Source organism: Hippocampus guttulatus, chromosome 1 (genome assembly GCF_054856545.1).
Source record: "Hippocampus guttulatus isolate MCC_2025c chromosome 1, RoL_Hgut_1.0, whole genome shotgun sequence".
Classification (NCBI taxonomy): Eukaryota; Metazoa; Chordata; class Actinopteri; order Syngnathiformes; family Syngnathidae; genus Hippocampus; species Hippocampus guttulatus.
In genome coordinates, this window is record NC_141261.1 from 23,038,939 (window position 1) to 23,054,224 (window position 15,286).

The 15,286-nt window shown below is 44.5% G+C and overlaps 1 protein-coding gene and 1 long non-coding RNA gene across 2 annotated transcripts in view; both read left to right on the forward strand.

The window, feature by feature from the left end:
• fgd (faciogenital dysplasia) overlaps positions 1-15,286 on the forward strand; it is a 46,002-nt gene that overhangs the window by 6,717 nt on the left and 23,999 nt on the right. The window lies entirely within an intron of this gene.
• On the forward strand, positions 9,057-10,619 carry LOC147211022 (uncharacterized). The gene is made up of 2 exons (XR_015101861.1): positions 9,057-9,349; positions 9,640-10,619. It is a non-coding gene; the product is annotated as an uncharacterized LOC147211022 (long non-coding RNA).

The following is a 15,286-nucleotide window of genomic DNA, read 5'->3' on the forward strand; positions in this document are numbered from 1 at the left end:
ATCTGGCTGACACGATAAAAATAGGAGCAGCTCCCCACAAAAGTCTTTCAACAAGTTTGTCTTTGTGTCTCAATCTTGGGACTAAGACGTCCATTTCTCTTCATTTCACATCGTTTATCCGTCCTCAATCTGTCTGTCGGTCTGTCTGGATTGAAACTCTCCCAGATGAAGGGGATTTTCCTGGGAAAGTCATACGAAAAAAAACCACAGCCCTAATAGTAAAAGCATGTTCCTATTGCTATTTCTCTGCCGTGGCGTGTGCATGTGTATGCGTTTGAATGTGTGTGAGCGTGCGTGCACGTTTTATGAGTGCAGATCCTTTAAACACACTGAAGGCATTGTGTTTTTTTTCTCTGATCATCAGAAGAGGCGTCTCTGTGGAAACAGACTTCCTGTATACTGCGGGGGCGGGGCCTGTGGGATTTGGGGCGTAGGGGAGGGATATGTCCAGGTCTGGCCTATTCACTTGTAGGTAGCAGACAGCAAGCAGTTGCTGGTATCAGGGCACACACACTTAAAATCCTCTTGCTACTGAGCCCAAGCCTTTATTCTTCATAAATACTATTAAATCTATTCATATATGTTGACTAGTGTATTTGCTGAACCAAGAAATCAATCAAATGATGGTGTGAGGATTTTGCACAGCATTGAGATGTATTTCCTTGCCAGCTAACCAAAATGAAAATCAAATACAATCAACATTTTTTTTTAATCCTCACACCTAAATATCGAAGCCCTTCCTCCCACCCTGGCTTGTTGTGTGTCCTAATCATGACCCACGCCACCATTTACTCACATCATGTGACCATGAAGCATGTTGTCAATGTTGTCCCAGGATGGCAGCCTGTGTTGAGCCCTCCATGCTTTCTCCCTTGGGTTGCCTTCGACCCTCCATCACCGTCCTCCGTCCGTCATACATTTCGGCAGCATGACTATGTCATTGGTTGTGTATATACTGGATATGCGATTTAGTTCCATGCCAGGAAAATTGTACTGTTAGTAGCTTCGTATGCTGAGATCAAACCAATATAGTAATCCTATACCACATCTTGTGTCTGTCAGGCAAATCCACTTTTCCCACCTCCTTTACAGCCTCAGTGCTTGTTTTTATGTGTGATGGTTGCAGATCACCTTTGAAAAGAAAATACCCACATTGTGTGGGAACGCTGTTTAACCAGTAGAGGGCAGTAAGGCTTCATAGTTACATTTTCCCTCCATTCTGAGGGAAGAAAGCTATTTTCACTATCCGTCTTCAATATTGGGAATCATTCTATGGTGTTGGGAGTCTTTATGTTCACATGCCGCTGGTTTTATTCAGGCAGATCCAAAGCTTTCTTTTCAGGTGATGAGGCGTGTCACATTAAAGGTCACGCTGACCGGAGCAGGACAACTGACCTCTATTTATGTTTGTCGCGTATCATTCTGTATGGTTGGCAAGGGAAGGCATGCAAGGCAGCTGTATTTATATCGCACATGACTCGATGTGTTTCACACAAACAGTGACACACTGTGTGAATAGAAAATGATCTTATATGTCTGCATCATCTCATTATTGATCAAATTGCTTCTCCATCCTGCCGGTAGTGTTAATTTCGGCAGACACCACCCCCAATTCCTCTCCCCTCTCCACACCATATTGCACTCGCCATAGCTCTCATCACTGGACAGTCATCAGACCCTGAGCCTAATGAGGAGATGAGAGCTACATCCACACAGATGGATCCTGTTCCTCTGGACCGTTGTGGATTATCTTCCTCCGCTATTTCAGGCTTTTTGCTTTTTCCTCCCTACTTTTAGTGATGCCCTGATTCACGAAGCAGCACTTCACATGCCATATGATCCTGAAAGGAGGTTAAAATAGAATAAATTAAAAAACAGCCCCAGGTTTATTGGCACGCATGTTCTCTCAGTTTGTTAGCAGTGCGTGTGCGTGCGTGTGTGTGTCTGTCTGTCTGTCTGTCTGTATGTCTCCATGTCAGCAGATTTCCGAACATTTTTCTTCTATTCTACACACCTAAGGCAAAATTGTTATTCATTTCCTCCCCAAGCATTTGTTAAAATAGAAACGTAATTTGCACTCTAATTCTTTTAACTCGAACTTCAAAGTTGAATGAGTCCCATGCAACACACACACACAAGCACACCATGTCCCCTTGCATTTCGTGAGATGAAAACCAGTTGTGTCTGATGATATGCGCGTGAGTGCTCTGTAACCTGTGGTAGTGGATAGAAGAGTGTGCCAGCAATACATTCGAAGGTACCGCTTTCTTAACTCCAAACACGCTTCATCCCAGTGGCCATAAGTAAGTTTATTGGCCCGCCCTACCACGTCACTATATGCACCGTTGGGGTCTCAGCTGTGATGAGTCGATTCATGTGGAGCTCCCCGCTTTGCTAATTCGCTGGTAGTTGTCCTTCCAATCTCTGTTTTCCACCGTACATAGTTTTCATCACTGTGAAGTGATGGGGGAACATGCAAATGCGAATTGAAAAGATATTTCTCTTATGATTGCATGAGTATCCGGCACCAAATTGGAACAGCTTCAAACATGCATCTTAGTTTGAATCTTATTCTTGTGGGGCAGCAGTGCGAAGCATATGTTGCACTCTGCCGCGAGACTAAATGGTCACGCAAGAGTCAAATGTCCATTCAGAAGGCCATGTTCCTCTCTTTTGGGGTGTACTTTACTTGCACTGTGTAATCAATCATGTCTCATTTGCTCGTGCTGACAAATTTGCTTGTGTCTTTCTTGTGAAAAACGCACAGTATGTGGACATTTCGCAATCACGCTCCCGTTACACCCTACAAAAAAATCATCACTGTAAGTATTGTGGGGTAAAACTCAACAAAAATATGATTTTAAAAACAGCCATGAATCAAATACTGTTCCCACGTAACGGTGCGCAGACTTTGAAGTACCATAAATGCAGTACATAATCCAGCTTCTAAAGTTAGATGCATCAAAACCCTAAAGTCGTACAAAATAAATAAAGCTATAGGACAGGGGTGTCAAACTCATTTTTGTCGCGGGCCGCTTTGGAGTTACGTCATCCCTCAGAGGGCCAAATTACGGTAATATTTAATCCTCACATAGTATTATTACTTGTACACAACAAATTGATGGATTATAAATTTTGAAATCAGTCAATTATTTGTTTGTTGTTTGTTCATTTATGATTCAAGTGAGTGTAACCAGGTTCAGAAATTACTGCAAAATCTCAATGTTATTTATTTCACACGGCAATTTGACATTTCGGTACAGATTTTTGAAAGGATCATGGAAGTTGGCACACATGATCTGCTTTCGCGGGCCACATAAAATGACGTGGCAGGCCAGATCTGGCCAGACTTGAGTTTGACACCTGTGCTATAGGACGATCTCGCTTTCGATTCCTCTTGAGAAGTATGAAACCGTTTGTACTGTGTACGATTTTATATCTATTGATCAATTGATAGATAGAGATAGAGAGAGAGATTTTTCCACTAGATGAACCATAAACGGTGAGCACTTACCCAGCATCGCTTTTCTAGCTGAGTGACGCTTTGTTATTGGCTGCCGCTAGACGAGGTGATGGACAGTAAAAGGACCGCAGCTCCCAGATGACTGTTTGACATTCCTTCCTCCAGCTAACGACTGTGCTGTGAGACCCAAATAAATATTTTAAAAATCAACCCCTAAAAGCTCATGCATGAAATGAATTGATAAAGACAAAAACAAGGGATATTTTGCCACAATTATAGTTTGAGTTATTTTTGAAAATGTGAAATGAACTTCCAGATACTTTTCGTTTTTCAAAAAGTATTTTCTCTTTTTTTTTAATTTTGTGAATGAAATTGTTTTTTTTTTTTAATTTTAGGTTAAGTTATTTCATTTGTTTTCCTTTATGAAATAACCTTGGCGTCCATGTTTACTCTTTGTTTGCTGGTTTGGACAAAGACACCCATCTTTGTTGTGTTACTACAACCTTGAACACATCCATGTTTTCATTTAACAGCATCTTAACTTTCACCTCATCGGAAAATTTATTTTGACTCCCCACGTTTCTGTTTCCCTCTGCTGCGGACTAATCTCAGCTGATCCGTGTGTAATCACAGGCCATCTGGGCGCTGCAGGCGGAGATGAACCTGAAGCTCATCAGATGACCGAGCTCACTGTTTAGTGGATGCCTGCTCATGTGCATGCACGTGCTCTCTCTCTCTCTCTCTCTCTCTCTCTCTCTCTCTCTCTCTCTCTCTCTCTCTCTCTCTCTCTCTCTCTCTCTCGCTCTCGCTCTCGCTCTCGCTCTCGCACACACACACACGCTACTACTACATACTTAGAAAAACTATTACTTGAGATGTGAATAAACAATTTGACTAAAAAGCCATTGCAAAGCTGTTTTTTTGCCATGTTACTAGACCTCAAAATGCATTGTACGCTGTGGGTGGGTGCAGTGGCAGTTCTGGCATGGGTGGCGCCATGTCTCTCTCTGATATTTGCTAAATTTTTATCATTTGTACATTTTAAAATCATTTAATTAAATGCACAATGTTTTCAAAAACAATTAAATCAAACATATGTCACAGTATGTCATGTTTGCACTGTGAAGCCAGAGTCTCTCTCTTGCTCTCTCTCTCTCTCTCTCTTGCTCTCTCTCTCTCTGTCTCTCTCTATATACAGTATATATATATTTTTTTTTTTTTCCAAACGGAACTTATAGATAAACTGTTCCATTTTTGAGTCTGCAATTAACATAAAATACAGTACACCTTGGGTCGCTGATGGTGAAGTGGTACGCCCGCCTGACTTGTGTGCGGGCAGTGTGGAATCAGTTCCCACTCAGTGATGTTGTGGATGTGAGTGTGAATGGTTGTTAGTCTCTATAAATGCCCTGCGACTGACTGGCGACCAGTTCGGGGTGTAGTCTGCCTTCTGCCCAAAGTCAGCTGGGACAGGCTCAAGCAAATCCCCACGACCCTGTCAGGATTAGCGGTGTTGAAAATGGATGGATGATTTATACAGAGACAGTACACTTCTCCTGTGGATCATGAAATTCATGAGGGTTCTCATCCTCACCAGCAGATGCGATTCCATACATATACATAAACATCATCACCACATATAACATCATAACTCATGTTACAGCAAAACATTGTGATGATGAAAGTCGTCATCTCTGCGCAGGCTTGTCTCGAATGAAAGTGTGACTGTGCGTGTGTGTGGGGGGGGGGGGGAGGGGGGCAAAGGGGATATAGCAGGGCAGTGATCTCCGACCTATTCTTTTTCTAGTTGATGATTCAACTGACATTTTGGTGGACCGGCAACCATCCATCACATTCCTGCCCTGATGATCACGCGGTCTTGTCCAGGGAAACCAAGACAACGAACGTATTTATAAAAGATAATGAGATTTATTTCAGCTACAAAAAATACAAAGAAGCACCATTCACAGAGCCTTCTCTCAACTGTACATCTGTGCGCCACTATGCAATATTTTATTTATAATTTTAAAATATAGGGTTTTTGTGTGGCCCGCAATCTGGGACCCATGATTGGGGACCACTGAAATTGAGGCCTGTGCCCCAATGGAACTTACTGCATAGCAACGCCCCTGCTCTGCACCTTCTTTTCCCACGTTGCTTGAGGCCTCAACCTCCGGTCAGCAGTGGCTTTCTCCAGTGACAGCAATTCTCATCACTTTATTCAAAAGCAGGGACAGACTGCAGATTGACCACGTGAAGTTCCAACCTTTTTGTAATACAGATAAGACCTTGCCCCTGCTGCATGTATTAATAATGAATCGAAGGTTTCTCTTGTGGGTGAAATATTAATGCCTTCTTCTTTAAGGATGAGCTTTGACTCCCATGGGAGGCAGAGAGGTAGGGAGGGAAGATAGCGTGCTTGTTAGTATAATTGAAGACGCCTCTGTGATTTTTAGGCCCTGAATGTTTGAAAAGGTGTCTCTCGGCAGGGACATAATGGTGAAAGATGCTTTCATGTTCAAGGGCAATTAAAATAGACATTTACAATCACTCGTCCACTTGCTAGGGAGTTTAGAAGGGCCTTAATGCCGTAACCACCCCTCAGTGTCTTAGTGTGGAACTGTTCAGTCAGAATGAATGCGTGTCAGTAACCATAGAAACAGCAGTTGGCATGACCTCTTGCCTGTTCAAACGGAATGTTGTGTCTTGCTGCTGTTGAAGACCATCAGAGAGTTTTGAATGAAAACAAGTGTGTCAGCCCAAGCACTACTGCACACATGAATCCATAAGCACTCTTTTTAGGGAGCCTGACCGTGCTTTGGATTGTGAGTTGCCTCCATGACAACAGAATGTGTCCTCATCAACTATCATGTGTTGGCGTACGCGCAGAGGAAGATGCCATGTTAGCACTCCTCCGAACGGTAGCAAGATTTGTATTTGTCTTTGTTGTTTCTCTCTCCTCAAGTCGCCGCCAAGTGGAAGTGGTTATCAATAATGATATTTGGCGGGGCTTCAACCAAGCACTGACGCCATGTCAGGGTATCAACTCAAGCTCATTTAACCAATTTGCCTTTTACTTGGCAAAGACATGAAATATACAGTACCTGTTGTGAAAAAAGAACGAGGATGCTTAGTGAGTGAACAAGTAGAAGTATAGTTAAGTACATTACATAATGCTAGCTTGTCTTGTAACCAGCTTTGGCTGAAGTCAATAGCAAGAACAACGGAAACACAAGGAAGCTCTTCACTGTTGTTCTTTGCTCTTCAATTCAAGGAAGAGATGATGTCCAGTTCTGATGAACTTGCTGACGTGATGCTCTGGCAACTTTCATTGTCATCTCATTGGAGGCCATTGCTTGCAGTCTCTTCTCACTTTCAGCGTATTTAAACCCCATTACGAGCCGCCAAATGGTTGGACTGGTTTTCTAATTGCATCTAGTTGGGCATAAAATGCTTCCTATGGTGATTACTCAGTATTCAAGGATTGACACTTGTGCCTGATTGGTGTAAACCAGGGGTGCCCATTACATCGATCCTGATCTACCGGTAGATCTAAGACAGGTCCCAAGTAGATCGGAGTGTCGAGGAGTAAAAAAAAAACAAAAACATTTGTGTGTCTTTGAACATGTTAGTAATATATAGTTTTGTGTTAATGTACGCTGCACCCTAATCATCCTATCAGTCTCATATTCACAAAAATATATATATATACCTGTATATAAAAAAAAAAAATAAAGCTGGTAAATCTTGACTTTACGGTGGCGCGTGATTACGTCACCGGAAGTTGTTAGCGCTCAGCAGTCTGCAATTGCAGCTTGTGATCAGAGCCGTTGCGCTCTATCTTTTATCGTCATTATTCTCATTCAGAGTTTGCTTCGTGTACAATTCACAGAGGGCACGGGCAAAGAATGGGAATCTAGGAGGGCACAGGGAAGCACTTTACTAATGGTACGTGTGAGCTACGATAGTTAACAGGCTGCAAAAGTGCATCGCATGCCTCAGTTTCAGGCTGTTTCTCATCATGGCGTGTGTGTGTGTGTGTGCGCGCGCGCATGTGCCGGTAAGGGTAGATCCCGGGATGTTAGTTGATCGAAAAGTAGATCTTCGGTCCAAAAAGTTTGGGCGCCCCTGGTGTAAACGTTCTTTTTGTCTCGTCATTGAGTTCATTGTTTAGTCCAGCTTCTAAAATGTCTGATATGGAAGAGTTCGATGTACGGCAACGGCGGCCTTACATAAGAGGTCACGCTTTGGTGAGAGGTTCGACATTCCTCTCGAGAGCACAGCTCACATTCCTCTCCTCTGTGTAAAGAAGGGGCATGAGCACCATGCCTCATTAGATAACCACACAGATGAGGGTTTGCTTATTCGAGGAGGCTAAACCAGAGAGGCTGTGGCACAGATTTACATTTTGCCTTCATGTGAGACGATATCACCTCAGCAGGTGCTTGGGAAGCAGTTGGTACCGCCGTGGTGAACAGCACCTGTTCCCCTGTCTAAAGTGATGCATAATTCACTGTGGTCACAATGACGTTAAGATTAGAGATGCTAAGGTAGGTGAGTATCTGTCTGTCCTTAAACTTGAGGCCCAATCAGGGTCTTCCCAGGTAGAATTTAATGATTGTCACACTGTTGTAACAGTTTTTCTAGAACTGCTGCTATGGTTGTCAGTGGCATTCGCCGAAAGTTCAACACAGGATTCGGGCGATGCCACCCACTCTTTTCACTTGACATTACGCTGGCTATAAAAGAGTTAGAGGAAGTGGGGGGTGGGGGGGCAGGCACGTTGAGATTTGGAGCAAACAGGCCACTTGTAATTGTATGTGCATAAGAAGTGGGTCGGTGCAGCTTGGGCCCATCGACCCGGCAGCTTTGGTGATCTACATTAGTGGGGGGGGGGGGGGGGGCACACAAACGTACGGATGTCCTCCCCAGAGACTCCTGCAACACTGAGACCCCACGGGAGCCAGAAACGTTACTTAGCTCCCCTCTCACCTCCCTTTTCAAATGAGAAGCAAGCAGACACACAAACTATGATTCATGAGTAATTTATAAAGCATCCCATTAATATAGCCATGTTTCATCTTACATGAAAGGAAAAAAGAAAAAAAGCTATGTACTTTGCAAAATTGTATCCTAATACAGTAAATATTAGGTTCGGTCTTTTTCAATGTCAAGTTCAGATTTTTGTATGCGCTCGTTTGTGTGTGGGTGGTACTAAAACTGTGCACTTCAATCAGTGAATGTGTTTCTAATGACTCGTTCGCTGGAGTCCTGACACACTCCTGCAACAACTGTGCAGGCGCATTCACTGATGCAAACACACACTTCCCCCATCTTTCATTCAGCCACTTCTCTCACTTGATTCTCCCCTCCATCGTCATCGCCCCCTTCTCAACCTCCCGCCAGCCTGGGGCCCGTCATTAGTTTCCATGGTAACAGTTGAGAGGCATTATCGCTGGTTGAAAACTGCTCCTGGGTTCCTTTCTGAGCGCTGTTGGCGTAGGGCATTGTTCAGTCCTTTGCTCCGAATGGTGCTGGGATCAGGAAGGGGAGAGCGCACAGGAGGACAAGAGTGCAATTTTTCCTGGGCTGGCTGTTGCATTGGTAGCGGGTTCTGCTAGGAGGAGGGGAGAGAGGAGGAGGAGATATAGAGCCAGGGAGAGAGAGAGAAAGAGAGAGACAGGGAGGAAGTGTGGTGCTTTGAATGAGTCAGTGAGGGCACAGGAGAAGTGGCAGTAGCACACTATGCGCTCTCAGTGAGAAGGCTACACGAGCATCCAGGCTCCTTGCAGACTGGATCGCAGTTTTAGTCTTCATTCAGGCATCAGCTGACTTCTGGATCTACCCAACAAATACAGAAGGCGGATTTCGAATTGAGTTTAGCTGGTGAGCCTTACCTTCCCTTTCCATGTAATTTTGTATTTGCATCAGAGCAAAAGCTGTTGTGAGGGCAGACACGTCGCTCGTTCTGTCTCCATATGAGTGTATGTGGCAGGTGGTTCTGTCCTTGTCTCTGAACGTCTGGCTTTGGCTGTGTCGGCTCCCCACAGTCTGCTGAAAGCAGAGTAATTCCCATTGCCCTCTGAAATATGCATGCCAGTCTGCATGTTATATTCAGGATGCACGCTGGGGGCTATTTTCTGCATCTTCTGCACTGTTTTGTTGTTTTTTTTCAGGTGGCAGGAATTTCTAGGTGGCAGAGTTTCTCGGATTTGCGCGTCAGTGCCACACTGGGTAATTGGGAGTGAGCGGTGAGCCCTCTGGCTCCTTGGCCAAGTGAAGTGTGCTGAGAATTGGAGGGAAAGGTGATCGGTGCCAAGGTTTTCGTTCTTTGACTCTTCATGCCTTGTCAGGATAAAAGACCATTGCCCCCGGACAATTACCGGTTTGTAAATAGCTCACGTTGAACACCTGTGCTTGTATCATAACCATTAGTAGCGCCACAATACCTGTCACTGTGTCATAGGCATTTTATCTGCGATCTATTTCTAGCCTCAAAGTGCATTATAATTTCACAAGGAATCTGCTTAAGGAGTGGGGAGTGTGAATGTTTCCATGACGACCGGCAGCAGCTGTGCGAGCTCTGGTCCAGGCGGAGTGTGTGACAGGCATTGCCTAGAAACGATGCGGCTCAGTCTAATTGCTGACCTTTTGACCCAAATCAATAGCGTGATGCTGAGCCAAGCGTCCGCGGGATCCGCTTGACATTTATTCTGTCGTAGGACCCCGGTGCTGAACAGCTGCGGCCGCTCGCACGGTCGCAGGCTTCACTGGCAAGAGTGGACGGATTCTCTCAGATCGGTGCTATCATCATTGCAGCGTGTATCAACATAATCAAGTCAAGTCCAGTAGATGGATTTGTTTCGGCGTAATTAAAGCGTGACCTCAGAATTACTTTTCGGTATTGGGTTTCTTACCTCTTCTGAAGCGATATTTTAAGGACAATGAAAAAAACCCAACACATGATTTTTGTGGAGGAGGGGTTCCCAATATTTTCTGCCCTGCATCTTTAGAAAACATTTTTAATAGTAGTGTGTCATTTGAAAATGAGTAGGTTGTCATGCATCCTCAAATAATATTGAGCATCCAATATGCTCCAAGCCTTGACTTCAAGAGCATCTTCCAAGTGTATGCACCAAATAAATGACTGATATAAGCAAGAGTCTTTTTTTTATTCGGCGCTAAAAGGTCAAAAGTATAACATCGAAGTGAGTCTGTAGCTTTTAAACAAATGAGGATCTATAGCCAATCAAGTCAATCCCTCCATAAACACCCAAAGCGTGTATTTTTGCTCATGCCTCCTGTGGGGATGGCACTTGTTGTCAAGGCAACGGACAAAGACTCTCACAGTAGCCGTGTGTGAAAAGTGAAGTCTGCAAACCGCTGAGAAGTGGAAAAAAGTATTGCATCATGTATCACCTCACTCCTTTCGGAGACTGGACAGGTTGACTTTTAGAGAGAGCCAGAGGAAGGCGTGCTTACTACCCCCTGCTATCTAAATATACGGTGTGAAAGAGTGAGGGCCCCTCATCTGTGCAAGTGGGAAGACAGTTTGAAATACGGTAGTTAGCATCACTTCCTTCAAATACTTACTTAGACTATTGGGAAGGTCTTTATTTTTATTATTTGCTCCACTCCCTGTAATTTTGAGCTCAGGAACATCATTCCAGTGGTTTTTTTCCCCTCCTCATTCCTTGGGTGAATCAAGAGGAAGAGGCCATTTTGGTCAGAGTTGCTGGTGGTGATGTGGACCGAGCCGCACACACAATGAAGAATGCACGAACATGCGGGCTTGAATTCAAACAACACTTTTGTGGGATGCAGTTGTCCAGCTTCTACAAATATCATTGGGTAGGCACGCCGGCTTGCAACATTGAAATCCTGCTGTTGCTACGGCGACCCCGGATCAACTGAATTAGTAGTCTGTAATTTTCATGGGCCAGCCAGAACACCTCTCAAGTTGCGTTGGCACTAACTAGCGTTACTGCTAATGTTACTGTGAACGCTGTTCAGTCTTCTCATTACTTGATATGGTTGAGTGATCGGATGACAACAGAGCGGCACCCTTTGCAGCCATCTTCTTCGCCAGGCGCCATGAAGCTTTTCTAAAACGTCGCTCGAACAGTAAGAAGACACAGGTGCTGCGTTTCCCACCATTGTGTGTTCTTTGCATGCATGCGCCCTTCACTTTCTCATCGGTTGTGGGCAGTCAGTCAGAAAGAGTTAGGAGCCCTCTTGTCTCCATTGAAGCATGTGCGTTGTCTTTGAATGGGACTTTGGGATCCGACAGAAGTAGCTGCAAGGAATCGCACGCAAACGCACGTTCCCCAAACATGACAAATCTCCTGTCAAACGAAATCATATTTAGCAGCTGATAAGCTGTGCTTCCTCATTAATAGAGGCCTCTAATTGTGTCCCAATTTTACAGCCGCTGCTCCCATTTCAGTCTTTGTAGTTGTGTCCCTGCTCATAAACAAGGACAAAGATTGGGGATGGAACAGTCACCAGATAGTGAAATGAGTTTCTCCCTGCAGGACAAAGACAAAGTGTGAATGCACGGTTGTGAAATGTGTTTTTATGGCTGTTACAGTTCTGTATGTGCACAACCTTCCAGACTTTTTTAAAGCATATATCCTGCTTTGGGGATGTTTGACCAGAGAGTCCGTTGCTGATGTAGTCCCTTCAGGGGGGGGACTTTATTACATCCTTGTAAAATGGAATCTTGGTACCTGTGGACACATGGAGCTGCTTGCAACAGCCCGAACAACTTCCATACATGGTGAATTCGCGCGAGAGAAAACTGTTCCTTGTGATCTCTTCTTTGTACTTTAGCCAATTGCCGTTTTTTTTTCCCCCGTATCTTTTTCTGCGTGGCTATCTGCAACTCACAGCAAGACATTTGACTGCAGCCAGGTTGGCATTGCAGAAGAGAATCTGGTCCCAAATGCCTTTTTGCGAGACTAATAAAGGTTTTCTTATCTTTTCCTGGATAGATAAAGGTTCGATTGAACTGAACTGAAGTGACTAAGGACTTGATTTGAGTTTGGAACAATATCATGCTCATCTAGTGTTCGATCATTCGAGGGCTCATTATGTAGACTTTCTTCAGATCTCGCTCAGGCCGCGCTGAGAAGTCCTTGAACAAAAACTGTCCTAATCCCTTCAACTTCAAATTTCTGATGACATTGTGACTTTACTTTAAGGAGAAGATGATCTTAGCTACTAGTTCCTTTGGCTATCCTATGTCAGATACAATTAGAAATTATTTTATTTTGTGGCCGTGTCACACTGGGACACCAATAGGAAGGCCACCCCCCACCCCTCCTCCACAAAACTCAAGTCTGCATTGTTACAGTAGTTCTTCCAGACAACCTTCCACTGTGTGAGTCCACTAGCGTCGCTCAGCGGGCTACAGTGTCGTGCTGCTACAAGGGGAAATCTTGGCGCCATTAGGGAGGAGATTGAAGCCTTTATTAGTCTGTCTAGTGTACACCTGGATTCTATAACAGTCTTCTCCTTGTGCACCATTGGTGTGGGCTCCTGGGTCGTGTATGACTTGGCAATTGAAGGCTCCATGCTAGAGTATTCTCGCAAAATTGTCTTTTGTGTGCTTGGATGCCTCATTTACGACACATTAGACAAGTGGACCAGCTTTGGTTCATTAGTTGAGACTGCTGATGCTGTCTTTTAGCAGCCAAATGACATCAAAAGTGATCCTATGGGTCCACGGCGATCTTTTGTTCCATCAACCCAGATGAGCAGTGACAAGAGGCTGATACTCACCACCTTCCAGTTGCTCACCCTTAATCTCCTCTTCCGTAGCCGCCCAGTCCCGGTCACGACGACACACTTTTTTGGGTCATATGGACACAACACATTGACCTGTGCTGGGCTGGGCTCCTGTGCACAGGGACACTTTGGCTGTCAGCGGGCTTACAGGCGCTCCCCTCTACATGCTGACACCTATCCTGCCTGGAACAGATGCGAGGTGGTGCAGTGGGCACTTCCTGTCAGCCCATTGCCAGCACACAGCATGACTGCAGTGGTGTGGCTCGATACTTTCAAATGATTGCTTTGGATTTGGCCGAAAGAAACCTACATAATTGTCAGCGTGATCACAATTTAATTTTAGGCCAAGGATGAGTTGCAAGGACTTCATGAAAATCCTGGCATTGCAAGGAATCATTTTCACCGACAGATGTTTGAATAGACTTTTGTGAGCCAGCTTGCGGAGGTACGACTTGGACGCCGGTACGACTGCGCAGTAACTGCAACGCTCTGGGAGGGATCATGGTTACCGGTGGATGTATGCAAAACTTTTTGGCATTAATTTCACGACTTAATGTTGGTCTAAAATAAAAACATCAGATGCAATAACTTGTGGCTTTTTGAAGGCACTGACCTGAAAAGCGAGTCTGTGAAGTTGCGCTTGATTTGTTTACCCTCTTGTCCAATAAGGGATCTTCATGTGCACACTGTCACTATCTTGTGTGCACGCTGTAACTATTTTGTACGCACAAAGTAATAGTCCGTGCATACCAAGTAGCAATTGGTGTGCACAAATAAGTCGTTTGTGCGCAGTTTTTTTTTTTTTTCAAATGTCATGTCTGGTTAAAACTCACCCTCAGCCTAAAATGAAAAAGCCATACTAGCGTAAGGCACTTAACCGAAGGTTGTCAGCTTGAAGCTATTACAGTAATGCAAAATTTGCCACGGCAACAGGAAGTGCTAAGCCGATTTAGCAAAGGTGTGATTCAGTGGCAATGAGAAATGTGTTTTGGTTGTACGGGAAGTGTTTTCACTGTGTCGGTTGTGTTTTTGGTTCGCAGCGCTTACGGCAGCCGCTGTGGTCGCAGTGGTGCTTGCTGATCACATTTAGAGTCGTGCAGAAAATCCACGGCTTACTTAGCAGTTGGGCTTTGGCCACGAGGCTTCATGACAGAACAATGTAAGCATGCACCTCTTTGCGTGTGAGTGCTTGACATGCGTGTTCAATGTGCAATCGGTTGCTGCCTTCCACGTCCTCCAACATGCAAATCGTCAATTTATTGATTGAGCCGTCAAACGCATGTTTAGCCTTTGACTGGTGTTTTCCAATGCAGTGATAGTAGAGGTATTTCAATCAAAATATGTATAAAAAAAAAAACCCTCACCACTACATATTTGGGCTTCAGAGACTTTATCATCCGCATTGTAATGCAGCCTTGTTAGGACCGTGAGTGGATGATTGTAATTTGTTTTGAAAATGCTATTTCAGGCTTTGGATGCTGATGACTCACTGAGCAGAGCTGTGTTTATTAAGATAAGAAAGAAAACCTTTATTAGTCTCGCAATGGAGAAATTCCCAATTCACAGCAGCAAAGTTATGAAAGGAAGAAGTAGAACAACAAAATATAGGAGCTGCTGGAAAGGCAGCCACTCTCGCGGCGCCATTTTGAAGTCAAAATAACAAAAATAACACAACACAACACATAGGGCACAGACAGTCGTGCAATCTTCACCAAAGACCTCACCGCTAATGGCTGGAGTATTTTTTTTTCCCAGCAAGGGGTTAGTAGGATGTAGGTGTGTTATTGAATAAAAAGCTCTGACAGGAAGCACTGCCTCCAAACGCACAGCTTCAGGCCTGAGTTCTGCGTAGAACAACCAGTTGGATTTGAACGTTGCACAGTGGAAGCCTCCATTGACAGTGGCTTACATTAGGCTTCAGTCGTTTCTGGGACGGTTGAGCAGTCTCCTCCATGCCCCCTTGTTCTCTTGTTTGTCTGCCCTAATTGTTAATGTGCGTTTGCCTCCTTTTCAGTCGTGCTTTGGGCTACTACA